Below are 17,801 nucleotides of genomic sequence, written 5' to 3' on the forward strand. Positions count from 1 at the left end.
CTCTCTAGTCACCCCCAAAACCAATTCTTTGTTTGGCCGCCTATCCTTCCAGTTAGTTCTCTGCTGCCAATGACTGGAACGAACTACAAAAATCTCTGAAACTGTAAACATTTATCTCCCTCACTAGCTTTAAGCACCAACTGTCAGAGCAGCTCACAGATTACTGCACCTGTACATAGCCCACCTATAATTTAGCCCAAACAACTACCTCTTTCCCTACTGTATTTATTTTATTTATTTTGCTCCTTTGCACCCCATTATTTTTATTTCTACTTTGCACATTCTTCCACTGTAAATCTACCATTCCAGTGTTTTACTTGCTATATTGTATTTACTTTTGCCTTTACCTCCTTTATCTCACCTCATTTGCTCACATCGTATATAGACTTGTTTATACTGTATTATTGACTGTATGTTTGTTTTACTCCATGTGTAACTCTGTGTTGTTGTATGTGTCGAACTGCTTTGCTTTATCTTGGCCAGGTCGCAATTGTAAATGAGAACTTGTTCTCAACTTGCCTACCTGGTTAAATAAGGGTGAAATTATTATTTTTTTTTTTAAATGTTCAGACCACATAATAGGGCAACAATATGTGATTACACAGATATAATAATCACAATATTTCTCATTGTTTGTCTGCTTAATTAAAATCTAACATGTATTTGCATGAGACAAAAATTGTCTCCTGTACTGCCACTGGTGCCAATTACATATAGCGCCACCAACTGGTGGTTTAGGAGGAGATGAGACACAATCAGACACAACAGCTGTTCAATCTGAACTAAAGAAACAGATGAAAAAAATGGGGAAATAATCAAATATATTGCGATCTCAATGGGAAATACTTATTCTTTCTCACTGTTAATGTATTTATAGAAGGGTAAGGACAAATTGTCACTTCTTCTGTCTGCATCCTCAGACTGTTCGTCATCGAAAAGATTTTGGGTGAGGTTCAACTAACAGGGTTTAGGACCTCCGAGATTTAAGTTTCAGTATCAAAACCTGTATGTTGCTGTAGCAACCTCTTAAGTTTGATCTAAAGAGTGCAATTAGAAGCTGGAGTTTTGATGAAGATTGAGATTGTTTGGGACAAGGCCCTGTAATTTATTTTAACACAACACTTAAAGAGTATCAGCGAAGACAGATGTCACAGGAAACATGTAGATAATGGTCATTTATAGTGAGACAAGCAGACACTGTGCTTGGCTAGAGTTTAATGAAGCCAATTGTTTTCTGTTGGCTTCCAAAATGAATATTCCTTCACCTAATCACTCACTGTCTCCCTCCTTCCTTCTCATCATCATCATATCCTCAGAATCAACCCGTCTCAGCAACAAACAAAACAAATGTCCTCTACTACACTCTGCTTTGTCACTGAGATTAAATTAAACTAATATGTGTGTTGAGACATTAAATCATTATCCATTGTATGTTTGCATTCATAGGCAATTTGGTCAGAGTTCAAAATTACATTAAACAAATATTACAGAGTAACAATATATTTCCCTTCCCCTCCATATAGGCTACGCAATATTGTTGGCAGTATAAATTCACACAGTTTAAATTAATCTTTGTAACCATTGACATTGCGTGTTTAGAGAGAGAGCAGGCTTATTATGAATAATCCATTCTGGTATGCGTCAGGCTGCATGTCTAGATCCCTCCTCAGGTCCAATGAGTGAACCCAGTCAGTTCAGTTATCTGGTCTACTGTCAGAGCCCTGTCTGTGGGCCCCTGGCCTTGCAGCTCTGCTATTCTCCTGTAGCAGCCCAGAGATGAGAGGTGGATCGGGAGACGTGGACTGATTGACTTGTCGGGCTGGCAGGCTGGGAGGCTGCAGGCTGTGAGGAGAGACGCTCCCTTCTTCCCTCTCTTTCTCAGACGCTGTCTGGAGGCCAACACACTTTCCTGTTTTCTCTCTCTCTGCTCTCTGGGAAGGAAATGAGGGACAGGTTTGTGTTGTGACCGGCAGCAGTTTGAAATGGAGCGAGCGGAGCTTCTCCCTGGCACACAGCGTGATGGGCAAAATCTATTTCTGCTCCTCTTTTCATCTGGGGAACAGGCTTTGTAGAGTAGTACAGAAAACAACATCACATGGGCTACAATGAAATAGAAGAATCCTGTGGTCAGTCAAATGCTCTTTATTTCTTGTAAGAGAAGGTTACTGCTGTGGAATATTTATTAAGAGAAAAGTATGTTGTTTTTTTAGAGAAAAGGCTGTCCTCTTTATAATCTCTCCAAACACATAGGCTTTCTGTAGATGAAAGGGCCTACTCACATTCCACTAAGAGCTGAGAATGCGGCCATTCAAAACTCGTAGAATACTTACCTGGCTGGCTGCTGCTTCTTTTCTCATTAGAACACCCGTTAAGTGTAGGAATACCAGCAACAGGGAGGGAGGATGCTCTTGGCTGGAAATGCTTATTATTGTTATTATTATTGTGATTATTTTCTCAGCTACTAAAGCAGCTGATGGATATTATTCATCCTAATCAGACAGGTTTTTTACATAGATGATACATTCAAGATAATATAAGACATGTACTGGAAACAATAGAACACTACGAAAAATCTGGGAAACCAGGCCTGGTACTCATAGACTTTAAAAAGGCCTTTGATAAAGTACGAATGGACTGGACTGGAATTTATATATGAATGCTTGGACTATTTTAACTTTGGAGAATCTCATACATTGGGTTAAAGGTATGTATAATTGTCACGTTCTGACCTTTATTTCCTTTGTTTTGTCTTTATTTAGTATGGTCAGGGCGTGAGTTGGGGTGGGCAGTCTATGTTTGTTTCTATGTTTGGTTTCTGCTTCTGCCTAGTATGGTTCTCAATCAGAGACAGGTGTCGTTAGTTGTCTCTGATTGAGAATCATACTTAGGTAGCCTGGATTTCACTGTTGGTTTATGGGTGTTTGTTTCCGTGTGTGTGTTTGTCGCCACACGGTACTGTTTCGGTTGTTGTAGATTTCACGTTATCGTTTCTTGTTTTTGTTCGAGTGTTCATTTGTCTGTATTAAAAACATTATGGACACTTACCACGCTGCATCTTGGTCCGATCCTTACTCCTCTTCAGACGAAGAGGAGATCTGCCGTTATAGAAACACCCACCACAAAAGGACCAAGCGGCATGATAACGGGCAGCAGCAGCGAACACAAAACTCCTGGACTTGGGAGGAGATTATGGACGGTAAAAGACCCTGGGCACAGCCAGAGGAATATCGCCGTCCCAAGGCAAGGCTGGAGGCAACGAAGGCAGAGAGGCGCTGGTATGAGGAGGCAGCACGGCAGCGCGGCTGGAAGCCCGAGAGGCAGCCCCAAAAATGTATTGGGCGGGGGCACACGGGGAGTGTGGCGAAGCCAGGTAGGAGACCTGCGCCAACTTCCCGTGCTTAGCGGAGAGTGACAGGGACCGGTTAGGCACCGTGTTATGTGGTGGAGCGCACAGTTTCCCCAGTGCATGTGCATAGCCCGGTGCGGTACATTCCAGATCCTCGTATCGGCCGGGCTAGAGTGGGCATCGAGCCAGGTGCCATGAAGCCGGCTCTATGCATCTGGTCTCCAGTGCATCTTCCACCTCGCCGCACTAGCCTGGTTACCGGGAGCATTCAACCAGGTAAGGTTGGGCAGGCTCGGTGCTCAAGAGCTCCAGTGCGCCTGCGCGGTCCGGTCTATCCAGTGCCACCTCCACGCACCAGCCCTCCGGTGGCAGCCCCCCCGCACCAGGATGTCTCTCCATCTTCTGCCTACAGGTGCTCCCACCTGTCCAGCGCTGCAAGAGCCTTCCTCCTGTCCTGAGCTGCTAGAGCCTCCCGTCTGTCCTGAGCTGCTAGAGTCACCAGTCTGTCCTGAGCTGCCAGAGTCTTCCTCCTGTCCTGAGCTGCTAGAGCCTCCCGTCTGTCCTGAGCTGCTAGAGCCTCCCGTCTGTCCTGAGCTGCTAGAGTCTCCCGTCTGTCCTGAGCTGCTAGAGTCTCCCGTCTGTCCTGAGCTGCTAGAGTCTCCAGTCTGTCCTGAGCCGTCAGAGCCGTCAGTCTGTCCTGAGCCGTCAGTCAGGCAGGAGCTGCCAGGGCCGTCAGTCAGCCAGGAGCTGCCAGAGCCGTCAGTCAGCCAGGAGCTGCCAGAGCCGTCAGTCAGCCAGTTTATGGGTGTTTGTTTCCGTGTGTGTGTTTGTCGCCACACGGTACTGTTTCGGTTGTTGTAAATTTCACGTTTTCGTTTAACGTTTTTGTTCGAGTGTTCATTTGTCTGTATTAAAAACATTATGGACACTTACCACGCTGCATCTTGGTCCCATCCTTACTACTCTTCAGACGAAGAGGAGATCTGCTGTTACCATAATAACCCCAGGTGTAATATAGTAAATAATGGCTACTCCTCAGAAAGTATTCAACTGTCAAGCAAGGCTGTCTTTTATCAGCATATTTATTTATTATTGCTATCGAAATATTAGCTATTAAAATCAGATCCAACAATAATATTAAAGGGGTATAAATCCAGGGATTAAAAACAAAGGTGTCATTGTACGCTGACAGTTAATGTTTTCTTTTAAATCCGCAATTTGGATCCCTGCACAGCCTCATAGAGGATCTAGATAATAGTTCTAACCTCTCTGGATTAAAACCAAATTAAGTGCACCATATTATGAGTTGGATCTCAAAAAAAAATACTACTTTTACATTACCGTGTAGTTTACCCCCAAAAATTGTCCGACGGTGAAGTGGACATACTCGGTATTAATATCCTGAAAAAAATGTATTATCTCACTACAATACATTTTAAAAATAAAGTTAGTAAAATTAGATAAGATTTTGCTACCATGGAAAGGACAACACCTGTTTATTTGTTGAAAATTCACCCTGATCAACTCTGTCATATTCCAGTTGACCTATTTACATGTGTTCCTGCCTACACCTAACAACTTGTTTTTCAATTACATGAGTAGAACATACTCGGATTTATTTGAAACGGGAATCCGGAAAAATGTCTTGAAATGCTTCTTACAAAGCCACAACTTCATTGCCCGGGCGGTGTGTTTGGTATCATTGTCATGGTGAAAGACCCAGCCACGTTTCATCTTCAATGCCCTTGCTGATGGAAGGAGGTTTTCACTCAAAATCTCACGATACATGGCCCCATTCATTCTTTCCTTTACACGGATCAGTCGTCCTGGTCCCTTTGCAGAAAAACAGCCCCAAAGCATGATGTTTCCACCCCCATGCTTCACAGTAGGTATGGTGTTCTTTGGATGCAACTCAGCATTCTTTGTCCTCCAAACACAACGAGTTGAGGTTTTACCAAAAAGTTATATTTTGGTTTCATCTGACCATATGACATAATCCCAATCTTCTTCTGGATCATCCAAATTCTCTCTAGCAAACTTCAGACGGGCCTGGACATGTACTGGCTTAAGCAGGGGGACAGTCTGGCACTGCAGGATTTGAGTCCCTGGCGGCGTAGTGTGTTACTGATGGTAGGCTTTGTTACTTTGGTCCCAGCTCTCTGCAGGTCAATCACTAGGTCCCTCATGTGGTTCTGGGATTTTTGCTCACCTTTCTTGTGATCATTTTGACCCCACGGGGTGAGATCTTGCGTGGAGCCCCAGATCGAGGGGAGATTATCAGTGGTCTTGTATGTCTTCCATTTCCTAATAATTGCTCCCACAGTTGATTTCTTCAAACCAAGCTGCTTACCTATTGCAGATTCAGTCTTCCCAGCCTGGTGCAAGTCTACAATTTTGTTTCTGGTGTCCTTTGACAGCTCTTTGGTCTTGGCCATAGTGGAGTTTGGAGTGTGACTGTTTGAGGTTGTGGACAGGTGTCTTTTATACTGATAACAAGTTCAAACAGGTGCCATTAATACAGGTAATGAGTGGAGGACAGAGGAGCCTCTTAAAGAAGAAGTTACAGGTCTGTGAGAGCCAGAAATCTTGCTTGTTTGTAGGTGACCAAATACTAATTTTCCACCATAATTTGCAAATAATTTCATAAAAAATCCTACAATGTGATTTTCTGGATTTTTTTTCTAATTTTGTCTGTCATAGTTGAAGTGTACCTATGATGAAAATTTCAGGCCTCTCTCATCTTTTTAACCTCTTCAGTCGACCCTCTACTTTTTTGAACATTTTGTTAAAAATCGCGCAACATTTCAGCGCCCTGCTACTCATGCCAGGAATATAGTACGTTCATATGGTTAGAATGTGTGGATAGGAAACCCTCGGACGTTTTTAAAACTGGTTAAATCACGACTGTGGCTATTACATAACGTGCGTTACATCGGAAAGCGCAGGAAAACCTGATCACAGAAAATGGAAATAAATATCCTTGCGCCACTTCCAGCAATTGTTAACACTGAGCCGAATTAGATAAGACCGAGCATTCAACTCCCACAGCATCCCCATGTTGTCTAGAGTCTTGTGAATTGAATCATCTTTGATTCTTGGTTGAACCGAAAGAGGGGTACGACTTACCTCCGGTCTCCGCCCAGATCATTCCGGAAGAGCTCTCTCCTGAAATTTTTTCCAAGACGACAGCTAATGATATTTACATCGCCTACGGATGATTTTTATCGCTTATTAACGTTTACTAATACCTAAAGTAGCATTACAAACGTATTTCAAGTGTTTTGTGAAAGTTTATCGTCTACTTTTTGAATTTTAAAAATGACGTTACGTTGTGAAATCGCTGTTTTTTTCGTTTATCACACAGTCTACATATAACGATATCTTGGCTTTATATGGCCCGATTTAATCGAAATAAAGACCCAATAGTGTTTATGGGACATCTAGGAGTGCCAACAAAGAAGATGGTGAAAGGTAATGACTGTTTTCTATTTTATTGTGCGGTTTGTGTAACGCCGAAATGCTAATTATTTTGTTTACGTCCCCTGCTGTGCTTTTCTGTTGTAGTGTATTGGTGCATGCTATCAGATAATAGCTTCTCATGCTGTCGCCGAAAAGCATTTTAAAAATCTGACTTGTTGCCTGGATTCACAACGAGTGTAGATTTAATTTGATACCCTGCATGTGTATTTTAATGAACTTTTGAGTTTTAACTAATACTATTAGCATTTAGCGTAGCGCATTTGCATTTCCAGAGCTCTAGTTGGGACGCAAGCGTCCCAAGTAGAGGCAAGAGGTTAAGTGGGAGAACTTACACAATTGGTGGCTGACTAAATACTTTTTAGCCCCACTGTATGTGAGAAATAGGACTGGTGGAGTTATGTCACACATGCAGTTAACAGAAATATATGGAAATGTCTGCTCTATAAAAAATTACAACGAACTGATTGCAGCATTACCACAAAAATGGAATAGTCAAGTAGCCAAGTGGAAGGGGGAGAACGTAAGGAACTTGTCTGTCGGCCCTGCATTAAAGACCAAATTTGGCTAAAGAAAATTGTGATGAGTAAAAAAGTATACCTGTTTCATTGCAGGTCCAAAACAGTGACAGCTGCACCATACAGGTTGCAAAATAGTTGGGAGGAGATATTCGATGTACTAATTCCATGGCACATGGTTTATGAACTGATACACAAAACGACGCCTAATTCAAAACTGAGTTTTTCTCAAATAAAATTATTATACAACATTCTTGCAAGCAATATAATGTTATATACACTGTATATGGGGGATACAACCATACCAGCACCACAAGTTTTACTGCAAAGTGATCATTAGATCACTAGTTTTCGTATTACCCATACTGTGTATTCTGAAAATATTCTGGCCCCTTGATTTTTTCCAGATTTTGTTACGTTATAGCCTTATTCTAAAATGGATTAAATTGTTGTTTTTATTCTCAGCAATCTACACACAATACCCCATAATGACAAAGCAAAAAGTATTTTCTGAAATATTACAATTACATTAGTATTCAGAAACTTTACTCAATACTTTGTTGAAGCACCTTTGGCAGTGATTACAGCCTCTAGTCTTCTTGGGTATGACGCTAAAAGCTTGGCACGCCTGTATTTGTCGAGTTTCTCCCATTCTTCTCTGCAGATCCTCTCAAGCTCTGTCCGGTTGGATGGAGAACGCCACAATATGATTATGCTACCACAATGCTTCACTCAGGGATAGTATGTGATGCTTGGCATTCAGGCCAAAGAGTTCAAACTTGATTTCATTAGACCAGTTGCTTCTGTCTGGCCACTCTACCATAAAGCCCTGATCGGTGGAGTGCTGAGAGGAACGCTGGAGCTCTGTCAGAGTGGCTATTGGGTTCTTGGTCACCTCCCTGACCAAGGCCCTTCTCCCCCAATTGCTCAGTTTGGCCGCGCGGCCAGCTCCAGGAAGAGTCTTGGTGGTTCATTTAAGAACGATGGCCACTGTGTTCTTGGGGACCTTCAATGATACTGGACTTCCTGACGGGCCGTCCCCAGGTAGTGAGGGTAGGTAGCAACACATCTGCCATGCTGATCCTCAACACAGGGGCCCCTCAGGGGTGCGTGCTCAGTCCCCTCCTGTACTCCCTGTTCACTCATGACTGCATGACTGCATGGCCAGGCATGACTCCAACACCGTCAATAAGTTTGCAGACGACACAACAGTGGCAGGCAACAATGACAAGACAGCCTATAGGGAGCAGGTCAGAGACCTGGCCGGGTGGTGCCAGAATAACAACCTATCCTTCAACGTAATCAAGAGAAAGGAGATGATTGTGGACTACATGAAAAGGACGGGGCTGTAGTGGAGCAGGGTGAGAGCTTCAAGTCAGACAGTAGGGAAGAGGGCACAACAAAACCTATTCCCCCTCAGGAGACTGAAAATATTTGGCATGGATCCTTAGATCCTCAAAAAGTTCTACAGCTGCAACATCGAGAGCATCTTGATTTGTTGCATCACTGCCTGGTACGGCAACTGCTCGGCCTCCAACCACAAGGCAATACAGAGGGTAGTGCGTACGACCCATTACATCACTGGGGCTAAGCTGCCTGCCATCCAGGACCTCTACACAAAGCGGTGTCAGAGGAAGGTCCTAAAAATTATCAAAGACCCCATTCACCCTTCTTTTACGCTGCTGCTACTCTCTGTTTATCATCTATGCATTGTCACTTTAACTATACATGCATGTGCATATTACTTCAATTAGCCCGACTAACCAGTGCCCCTGCACATTGGCTACCCGGACTAATTGCATTGTGTCCCGCCATCACAGCACAGTGGAAAATATATTGCAGCTAAAAATCAAAACTGGATGGTCTTGGGAGGTGTTGAGGGTAGCTGAAGGCTGGGACTAAAAATAAACAAAAGATAACTAATGTAAAATATGCTGTCCGTGAAATGTATGTAGGATATACAATATAAACTGGAAGTGGAAGCCTACGTATCGTTGTCCATTAGTTTACTCCAATTAGGGGAGGTATGCTAGGGAAAGGGGAAAATAATAAAGAAGGAAACTATATGTGTCTCGTTTTAGGACACTAGACATGTCACGTGTCACTACTTCACAGGAGCGCCATTTTAACGTAAACTTTTTTTAAAATCAAAATGTGTTATTTTTGGCAGAAATGCCTTCTGGAACATGTGAACTTTCATGTGCATTAATAACAAACATGTATGCCATTTGTAAATACAAATAAAATTGTTAAATTACGAGCCTTGTTAGTTTAGCCATGGAAAAAGTCAGCAACCTTCCCTATAGCCATGATTGGCTGAGATAATGAGTGGGCTGGACATGCCGAGAGATGAGTTTGGATGGGTGTGCAATGTAGCTATCATTCAACCTGGTTGGTTAGCTACCTGCAGATTCATGCAGGGTAGTAAGTTAATGGGATTGTGGTTCATTGTTTAGCTAGCTAGCTCCATGTCTAAACAAAAGACTCCACTATGCAAGTAACTATTTCAATAGAATGTTTATGATGTCACACCGACAACTGTTGATAGACGTAGCTGGTAAATTCTCTCTGGCAATCTACTCCGATTTCAGAGCACTCTCGTCTGAGTGTGCCAGAACACAGAATAACAGATGAATTTACAAACACTCAACACCTGTTGAATATGGCCAGTGTCAGTCAATTAAATTGTTGCCAGCAGCACAGTTGCAGTCACCAACAATCTGGATAACATAAAACAGCCTAACCAACTTTGCTAGGGTGAGTAAAATGGTCAAAGTGAGCTGTTCTCTCATTTATGTCTGGATGTAGCTGGCAAACTAGACAACTTTAGCCAGTTAGCTTTGGTGCTTGACTGCTGTTGTTAGCTCAGAATGCTCGGATCATCCTACTTTTCGTCAAGAGCGTCCAGTGTGCGCTCTGAACGCTCCGAGAGTGAAATGCTCTGAATTTACAAACGGCCAATCTGATAACGCTCTGAGTTTACGAACGCCCAGAGCACACTCCAAATTAAATTTACGAACACACCAGTAGTATAAGCCAGGCTTCAGTCTTTAACGCTTTGGTTGTTTACTACATAGCCTCACATGTGAATCCTTAGAGAGATGGGTGGGGCTAAATCTTAAAAGGGTGTGAGTGATGCTGAATGGGTGTAGACAAAGAAGAGCTTTCCAGTAGGTCCATTTTCTCAAAAGTGTGGTAACAAGTTAATTAATACATGTTCAAAACATAATTACTTTCCCATTGTTCCTAAGCTGTAGTGTCTGATATACCATTTTCAAGCTCTGAGTCTCTACTTTTATCCAATGTAAAAAACACCATTTCAAATTTTGCTACATAAGACCCGAATCGAGTCGGTCGGTCACATGTTTAATTAGTTTACTCCAATTAGGAGAGGGGTGGAAGGATTAGGGGAAAATAATAAAGAATGAAAATAAACTGACCGAAAATATAAAGGCAACATGTGAAGTGTTGGTCCCATGTTTCATGAGGTGAAATAAAAGATTCCAAGAAATGTTCCATACGCAAAAAAAAACATTTATCTCAAATTGTATCTATTTATCTCAAATTTTATCTATTTTATCTTTATTTATCTCAAACTTTACATCCCTGTTAGTGAACATTTCTCCTTTGCCAAGATAATCCGTCCACCTGACAGGTGTGGCATATCAAGAAGCTAATTAAACAGCATGATCAATACAAAGGTGCACCTTGTGCTGGGGACAATAAAAGGCCACTCTAAAATGTGCAGTTTGATCACACAAAACAATGCAACAGATGTCTCAAGTTGAGGGAACGTGCAATTGGCATGCTGACACCAGGAATGTCCACCAGAGCTGTTGCCAGAGGATTGAATGTTAAGTTCTCTACCATAAGCCGCCTCCATTGTCGTTTTAGAGAATTTCGCAGTACATCAAACCGGCCTCACAACGCAGACCAGGTGTAAGGTGTCATGTGGGCGAGCAGTTTGCTGATGTCAATGTTGTGAAATGACTGCCCCATGGTGGCGGTGGGGTTATAGTATTGGTAGGCAGAAGCTATGGAGAAAGACCACAATTGCATTTTATTGATGGCAGTTTCAATGCACAGACATACCGTGATGAGATCCTGAGGCTCAAAAGATGGATATCTGTATTCCCAGTCAGGGCCTAATGAATTAATTTTAATTGACAAATTTCCTCATTTAAACTGTAACTCAGTAAAAAAATTGAAATTGTTTAATTTTGCATTAATATTTTTGTTCAGTATATATAAAATAAAAATAAAAAATATATACAGTGTCAAACGTTTGGATACACCTACTCATTCAAGGGTTTTTCTTTATTTTTTACTATTTTCTACATTGTAGAATAATAGTGAAGACATCAAAACTATGAAATAACACATATGGAATCCTGTAGTAATGAAAATTTTAGATTCTTCAAAGTAGCCACCCTTTACCTTGATGACAGCATTACACACTCTTGGCACTCTCAACCAGCTTCATATGGAATGCTTTTCCAAACGTCTTGAAGGAGTTCCCACTTATCCTGAGCACTTGTTAACTGCTTTTCCTTCACTCTGTGGTCCAATTCATCCCAAACCATCTCAATTGGATTGAGGTCGGGTGATTGTGGAGGCCAGGTCATCTGATGCAGCACTCCACCACTCTCCTTCTTGGTCAAATAGCCCTTGAACAGCCTGGAGGTGTGTTGAGTCATTGTCCTGTTGAAAATGAGTGTCCCACTAAGCGCAAACCAGATGGGATGGCGTATCACTGCAGAATGCTCTGGTAGCCATGCTGGTTAAGTGTGCTTTGAATTCTCACAAATACATGGCAGTTGGAACCAAAAATCTTGAAATTCTACCTGTCTAATGTCCATTGCTTGTGTTTCTTGGCCCAAGCAAGTCGTGTCTTATTATTGCTGTCCTTTAGTAGTGGTTTCTTTGCAGTAATTTAACCATGAAGACCTGGTTCACACAGTCTCCTCTGAACAGTTGATGTTGAGATGTGTCTGTTACTTGAAGCATTTAATTGAATGCTGTGAAGCATTTAATTGGGCTGCAATCTGAGGCTGGTAACTCTAATGAATTCTCCTGTGCATCAGAGGTAACTGTGGGTCTTCCTTTCCAGTGGTGGTCCTCATGCGAGCCAGTTTCATCATAGCGCTTGATAGTTTTTGCGACTGCACTTGAAGAAACATTCAAAGTTCTTGAAATGTTCCGGATTGACTGACCTTCATGTCTTAAAGTAATGATGGACTGTTGTTTTTCCTTTGCTTATTTGAGCTGTTCTTGCCACAATATGGAATTGGTCTTTTACCAAATAGGGCTATCTTCTGTATACCATTCCTACCTTTTCACCACACAACTGATTAGCTCAAATGCATTAAGATGAAGGACATTCCGTAAGTTTACTTTTAACAAGGCACACCTGTTAATGGAAAATGCATTATGAAGCTGGTTGAAAGAATGCCAAGAGTGTGCAGTGCTGTCTCAGTGTCTTTAGATATTTTTGTCAGATGTTACTATGGAATACTGAAGTATCATTGCAAGCATTTCATCAGTGTCAAAGGCTTTTATTGACAATTACATGAAGTTGATGCAAAGAGTCAATATTTGGTGCTCCATCATGCTGGAAAGGGCATTGTTTGTCACGAAACTGTTCCTGGATGGTTGGGAGAAGTTCCTCTCGGAGGATGTGTTGGTACCATTCTTTTTTCATGGTTGTGTTCTTAGGCAAAATTGTGAGTGAGCCCACCCCCTTGGCTGAGAAGCAACCCCACACATGAATGGTCTCAGGATGCTTTACTGTTGGCATGACACAGGACTGATGGTAGCACTCCCCTTTCTTCACCGGACAAGCTTTTTTCCGAATGCCTCAAACAATCAGAAAGGGGATTCAGAGAAAATGACTTTACCCCAGTCCTCAGCAGTCCAATCCCTGTACCTTTTGCAGAATATCAGTCTGTTCGATGTTTTTCCTTGAGGGAAGTGGCTTCTTTGCTGCCCTTCTTGACACCAGGCCACCCTCCAAAAGTCTTCGCCTCACTGTGCGTGCAGATGCACTCACACCTGCCTGCTGCCATTCCTGAGCAAGCTCTGTACAGGTGGTGCCCCGATCCCACAGCTGAATCAACTTTAGGAGACGGTCCTGGTGCTTGCTGGACTTTCTTGGGCACCCTGAAGCCTTATTCAAAACAATTCAACCGCTCTCCTTGAAGTTCTAAATGATCCGATAAATGGTTGATTTAGGTACAATCTTACTGGCAGCAATATCCTTTCCTGTGAAGCCCTTTTTGTGCAAAGCAATGATGACAGAACGTGTTTCCTTGCAGGTAACCATGTTTGACTGAGGAAGAACATGCTTCCAAGCACCTCCCACCTTTTGAAGCTTCCAGTCTGTTATTGGAACTCAATCAGCATGACAGAGTGATCTCCAGCCTTGTCCTTGTCAACACTCACACCTGTGTTAACGAGATAATCACTGACATGATGTTAGCTGGTCCTTTGTGGCAGGGCTGAAATGCAGTGGAAATGCTTTTTGGGGATTCAGTTAATTTGCTTGGCAAAGTGGGACTTTGCAATTAATTGCAATTCATCTGATCACTCTTCATAACATTCCGGAGTATATGCAAATTGCCATCATACAAACAGAGGCACCAGACTTTGTGAAAATGTGTATTTGTGTCATCCTCAACTTTTGGCCATGACTGTACAGACGCATTCTGAAATACTTTTTCCACATTTTGTTGTGTTACAAGGCGGGATTCAAATGGATTTAATTGTAATTTTTGTCAAATATCTACACAAAACCTCTTTAATGATAAAGTGGAAGAAAAATTATGATTTATGAAAGATAAAACACAAATACACTAAAACACTAAGTATTCAACCCCTTCAGTCAATACAAGTTAAAATCACCTTTGGCAGTGAGACTGTGAGTCTTTCTGTGTAAATCTCTAAGAGCTTTCCACACCTGGAATGTGCAACACTTGCACATCAGTGTCAGTTGGAAAGCAGACTGAACCAGGTTTTTCTATAGGATTTTGCCTGTGCTTAACTTGATTCCATTTATTTTTATCCCCAAAAAACTCCCTAGTCCTTGCCGATGACAATTGTGGTCACTGGGTCTATTGATACACTATCCAAAGTGTAATTAACAACTTCAACATGCTCAAAGGGATATTCAATGTCTGTTTTTTACCCATCTACCAATAGGCACCCTTCTTTGTGAGGCATTGGACAACTTTGCTGGTCTTTGCGGTTGAATCTGTGTTTGAAACTCACTGGTCGGGACATTAGATAAATGTATGTGTTGGGTACATGAAACTTATTATGTGGCTTGTTAATTAAGCACATTTTTACTCCTGAATGTATTTAAGCTTGCCATAACAAAGGGATTGAATACTTATTGACTCAATACATTTCAGCTTTTTATTTTAAATTAATTTGTAAAATGTTCTATAAACATACTTCCACTTTGACATTATGGGGTATTGTGTGAAGGCAAAAATCTCTATTTAATCAAATGTTTAATTCAGGCTGTAACACATCAAAATATGAACAGCCAATGGGTGTGAGTCATTTCTGAAGGCACTATATGTGATCGTGTACAAATGTAAGCAAGGTTTGAAATGATGTTTTAGTCAAATATTATATATGTTTGAGCATCTTGCGGTCAATTTGCTGTCTACAAGTTCTTTGTAGTTATGTTCTGGCCCCCTGACCATCCACGCAATACATTTTTGTTGTTGATGATCCCTGTCATATGAGGACAGCCGAAGAACCCCTTTAGCTTCTAGATGGCAACAAAAAAATTCTAAGAGTTTATAGATTGGTCTTGTTTAGTCTACCCAGAGAAGGCCCTTCATTCACTAAATCACTCACATTCATCTCTATCTCTCACTCTAGCGAATGATGTGAAATACTATAGCTTCATGCTAATCTGATTGCCTGATCAATGGTGTAAATTAGTTCAGCCACAGCCAATTTAGCAGTGGGAGAGTGTTATTAAGTGTTATTAAGAAGGATGACTTCAGGGAGACAACTGAGGAGGACAGGTGCACTGATAGTTTGACATTTTACTTTCAAAATAGACTTCTGGCTGTCATTTTATTCTATAAAGCTGCTGGAAAGGCTATTGATACGACTAGAAACAGCAAGTGAGGAATGAAAGCATACTATTCACTCAACTTTAAAGCAAGTGTCACGGATTCCCCCGGTACTGCTGCTCATTCCGTGCACCAGTTCCGGAGGTCTAAGTCACCGGCCTCTAGGCATCTCATTACACACAGCTGATTCCAATTCCCATGATTAGTAATTATATATAGGTACCCTCTGTTCTGTCAGTTATTGTTCCTATGTCCGTTGGTCTGTGTGGCCCACTTTTTGGAAGCAAATCACTCGATTTCGTCCCTGTTATATCTGCATCGAACATGTCACCCTCCCTAGGAGAGGGGGTGACCTCGACAAGTTATTGTTAAAATGAGAGGCTGCCTGGATATTTCATTTAAGACCCTTGCTCCTTTCGAGTCTCAATGTAGACTTTGAGCTGAAGACATTCTTGTGATTATTACACCTGTGTGTGTCCTTTTACACTATACAAACTAGTCACCGCACAGTGTTTGTCATTATACTTGGATGAAGACAGCTTGTCTGTCGAAATGTTGGATATTAAGTTATTAAATTATTGCATCTGAGATGCTAGAGTGTACGGCTCTCCTTTAATTTTTCAAGTGTTCTACTCTGCTAGCCAGTAACTTGCCTAAATAGGTGTTCATTTCTTTTGCCTCTAGATTGGTCTATTGGTCTATTGTTGTGCACTTGTTATGACTGGTCTCGTCCCGTGTATTGTTATTATGGGTCTTGTTCCGTGTATTTATTAGAGGTTTAACCTTGCTCTTTTGTTTGGGTTACATCCCTGTGTTTTTGTATATGTGTTTCTTTTGGGCTTCGTCCCGAGCCTTTTCATGGCATGTTGTATTTTGGGTGGAAAATAAAAAATCCTATTACGTATTCCTACGCCTGTCTCCAATCATTTATAAAACGTGACAGAATAACCAACCCTAAATGGAGAGAGCGGGAATGGCTCGACTGACGTAGCCGCAACATCGGCAGCTGCACCTGGCCTGTCCACCGCCGCAACTTCGGCAGCTGCACCTGGCCTGTCCACCGCCGCAACTTCGGCAGCTGCAACTGGCCTGTCCACCGCCGCAACTTCGGCAGCTGCAACTGGCCATTACGACGCCGCTGCAACTGGCCCGTCTGCCACCGCTGCAAATTCGGCAGCTGCAACTGGCCCGTCCGACACTGCTGCAACTGGCCCGTCTGACTCCGCCGCAAATTCGGCAGCTGCAACTGGCCCGTCCGACACTGCTGCAACTGGCCCGTCTGACTCCGCCGCAAATTCGGCAGCTGCAACTGACACTTCTGACGCCGCTGTAACTTTGTCAGCTGCAAATGGCCCTGGTCTGACACAGCTGTAACTGGCCTGCCCGCCGCCGTCACCTCTTCGTCAGCTGCAACTGGCACGTCAGACGCAGCTGTAACTGACCCCGTCCGACGTCGACGCAAATTCGGCGGCTGCAACTGGCCCATCCGATGCCGCCGCAACTTCGGCCGCTGTAACTGGCCCGTCCGACGCCGCGGCCACTTCAGCAGCTGCAACTGTCCCGTCCAATGCCGACTTAACTCCAGCAGCTGCAACTGTCCCTGACCAACCTGTGGTTGTGCTCAAGGCCAGTGTCGATAGTGCTTTAGTGTTGGGGGGTACTGTCACTAGTGTGGGGGAGTACTGTCACGGATTCCCCCGGTACTGCTGCTCATTCCATGCGGCAAGTTCCGGAGGAATACGTCACCGGCCTCTAGGCGTCACTGAACTGTCTCATTACGCACACCTGATTCTATTCCCCTGATTAGCAAATGTATATACAGTTGAAGTCGGAAGTTTACATACACCTTAGCCAACTACATTTAAACTCAGTTTTCACAATTCCTGACATTTAATCCTAGTAAAAATTCCCTGTCTTAGGTCAGTTAGGATCACCACTTTATTTTAAGAATGTGAAATGTCAGAATAATAGTAGAGAGATTTATTTATTTCAGCTTTTATTTATTTCGTCACATTCTCAGTGGGTCAGAAGTTTACATACACTCAATTAGTATTTGGTAGCATTGCCTTAAAATTGTTTAACTTGGGTCAAACATTTCAGGTCGCCTTCCACAAGCTTCCCACAATAAATTGGCCCATTCCTCCTGACAGAGCTGGAGTAACTGAGTCAGGTTTGTAGGCTCCTTGCTCACACACATTTTTTCAGTTCTGACCACAAATTTTATATGGGATTGAGGTCAGGGCTTTGTGATGGCCACTCCAATACCTCAATACTTTTGTACCTGTTTCTTCCAGCATCTTTACAAGGTCCTTTGCTGTTGATCTAGGATTTATTTGCACTTTTTGCACTAAAATATGTTAATCTCTAGGT

At 42.5% G+C, this 17,801-nt stretch overlaps 1 protein-coding gene and 1 pseudogene across 1 annotated transcript in view; one reads left to right on the forward strand and one right to left on the reverse strand.

Moving 5' to 3' along the window:
* The window catches only part of LOC115109350 (cadherin-13-like), a 635,591-nt gene that overhangs the window by 28,449 nt on the left and 589,341 nt on the right, over nucleotides 1-17,801 (reverse strand). The window lies entirely within an intron of this gene.
* On the forward strand, nucleotides 3,190-17,234 carry LOC135564609 (polysialoglycoprotein-like; annotated as a pseudogene).

Source organism: Oncorhynchus nerka, linkage group LG25, assembly GCF_034236695.1.
Source record: "Oncorhynchus nerka isolate Pitt River linkage group LG25, Oner_Uvic_2.0, whole genome shotgun sequence".
Classification (NCBI taxonomy): domain Eukaryota; kingdom Metazoa; phylum Chordata; class Actinopteri; order Salmoniformes; family Salmonidae; genus Oncorhynchus; species Oncorhynchus nerka.